Genomic DNA, 2,740 nt, shown 5'->3' with positions numbered 1-2,740 from the left:
CTTAGGATTAAGGTTAGGATTGAATCAGCAGGTGCTCTACGAATGCTTGTGCACTGATGTGAATCAATGAAATGGTATTTAATGCTATGCACTGCCTTTGTTTCAAAGCATTTTGGACTTTGGTTAGCTAAGTTCAGGAGAGTGGGAGCCTGGTGGTGGGAACAATTGTAATAATGATGAACTATTCTGCTGTATTAAGCCCTAGTCATACTATAAGAAACAACCCATGGTTAACAGCTGGGGTGACTTCAGGACAGAGATGACTCATTCCTGTCAGCATCTTCCTCAGCACTGAGCACAGTGTCTGGTACATAGTAAAAATTCTGTGATTTTTTTTAATAAAAGAAGAAATGAATGAACAGATTAAAAAATAATTTATGCCTCGCAATATGATTAATAAATAGGTGCTGTGGAAATAGAATTGAACACGCATTCAGAATCCTTAGGTTCTAATCCTGATTTGTGGACTCCATGTATGGCTTTGTGTACATTTCTTCCCTCCTCTGATCCTCACACATATCTGAAAAACAATGGAATAGTGGTGGAGAGGGTGATGGATAAGGTGATTTCTAAGGGCATTCTTACTCTCCTGAGGTTTTATGACAGGAGTTACCACATCCTGACAAATGATGAATCAATCAAATACATGGAGTCAGAATATGGCTGTGGGGCATGCCATCATGGGATCCAAGTTCCAGTCTCTGTCACAGAATGTGAAAGAGACAAGACGCTTCAGAATCTGCAGCCTTAGGGAGAAAGGCAGTGGCCCCTGTCATTGTTAAAACCTTGTCTTTGCAATGCTGGGCAGTGGCACTGACTGAGGCTAGGGGCCAGTGTATCTGGAGAAATGCATCACCCTGATGCAGAATCTTGGCAGAAAAGAGGGAAATGCCAAAGACCCTGGGAAATGGAGGTAGAAATCAAGATTAAGTCAAGACCTTCCTTAGTTTATAGAACTCTAGGAAGTTGAAATTGGAAGGGCCCTGGGCATTCACCTAATTCAACTTCCTAATTTAAGGGATAGTAAAACATGACCCCCAAAGGGGAAGAAAACTAGGCTAATGTCACACACACGGTACATGACCATATCAGAAACAGATCCAGGACTGCTGATTTAAAGTCTGGTGCCATGGCTATGTCTTTAAATCAGAACTAATACTCTCTTTTCTCTCTTCTCTCTCCCCCCGCCCCCCTTATAGCTTATAAGAGGATAATTCCATGAATAATTTAGAACTTGAAGAAAGGATATAAACTGGGCAGATCCTACAAAAGAAGGAAGTACATAATTTTGCCTGCAATTTCAAGGGATAATCAGACCCTAGTTTAAGAACCCTTATAGTATAAGATGTCACAGAATCCTCAAAGCTCGGGACAGGGAAGTATTCTGTCATTGTGTCTATTCTTACTGAGGACCTCTTACAGCTCTGCTGTTTGACTATTTTCTTTATTGCAAAGTTTTCTGATATTCTCATCACGTCAGCATTGTATTGCTTTTACCCAAAAGCTATTATGATACGCAGAGCAGATTAGATGTGATGTAAGATTTAAAATAAATTAGGAGAATTAAAATAGGCCAAATGAAAGTATGTTACTAAGAGTGAGAGTGACTCATATTTTAAGATTGTGTTCATAAAAGATGTCATCCAATTCAAGCATCTCTGGTCATTTTATATGCAGCATTTAAACCAATTTTCAGTTGGATTTCTGATGTCATAATTATAAAATATAAGACTCTACAAGTTATGTCTGCAACCATTCTACGTGGTATTTCACTTGATTATTTTTCTGGTGCTCTACTTTCCAAAACTTCTATAATCATTCTAGATTCATAGAAACAAAGGGAAAAAGACGTAAATGTGGAAGGACCTCCCACAAGGGGAGAATTGCTGAGGTGGAAGCATCTATTTGTAAAGCTTGGCAGTGGATTCATGGAAATCCACCTGAGTTTGGAAAGGTAAGACACAGTGAAGATCGACACAAATTTGTAAGTTTGTGTTCCAAATAGCCAGCCTGTGGAATTCTATTTCTTAAATATGTACATCTTTAAAAATCAATTGTTTTTAATAGCTTCATTGAGATGTAACAGACATACAATTAACTGCACCTATTTACATTTAATTCATAGTCTCTACCAAATGATCAAGTCACCATTTTTCACCTGAATTACTGCAGCAGTCTCCCACCCAGTTCTCTGCAACCAGTCCAGCTCTCTCCAGTCTATCCTCCATAGTGTCACTAGAGTCATAAGTTACAAACTGATATTATTTCCCAATGCACACAAAATGATGTTTAATCCCCTCTAGCTGTCATATAATGTGCTGCATTATCTGTGCCCTCACTACCTTTTCAGCTTCTTCTCTCCATTTCACGTTCTTCTCCCCAGTCACCTTGAATGACGTGCCATTTCCTGAAGCTCTCTCTTGCTTTTGTGCATTTACTCATGCTGCTCCCCTGCTCACCTCTCTCTCGTTTCACCTGATTAAACAAATTCTGCTCATGCTTTAGGACTCAAGTAAAATACCACCTACGCTTTCTGTCATTGTTTTTCTAGTGAGGTTCTGTACCTAGGTGTTCCCATATCACTATACAGCAGTTTTCTTACCATACTGCAATAGATTGCCTATTTGACTTTTCTTATTGCCTGTGGACTTTGAGAGCAGAGTCCTTAGCACAGCAGTAACTAGAAAAAATAACATTTTAAATAAATGAATGAATGAAAGTTGATTAGTTGACTCTTTCC

Source organism: Propithecus coquereli, unplaced genomic scaffold (assembly GCF_000956105.1).
Source record: "Propithecus coquereli isolate 6110/MARCELLA unplaced genomic scaffold, Pcoq_1.0 Scaffold104, whole genome shotgun sequence".
Lineage (NCBI taxonomy): Eukaryota > Metazoa > Chordata > Mammalia > Primates > Indriidae > Propithecus > Propithecus coquereli.
This window is presented reverse-complemented; position numbering follows the sequence as displayed.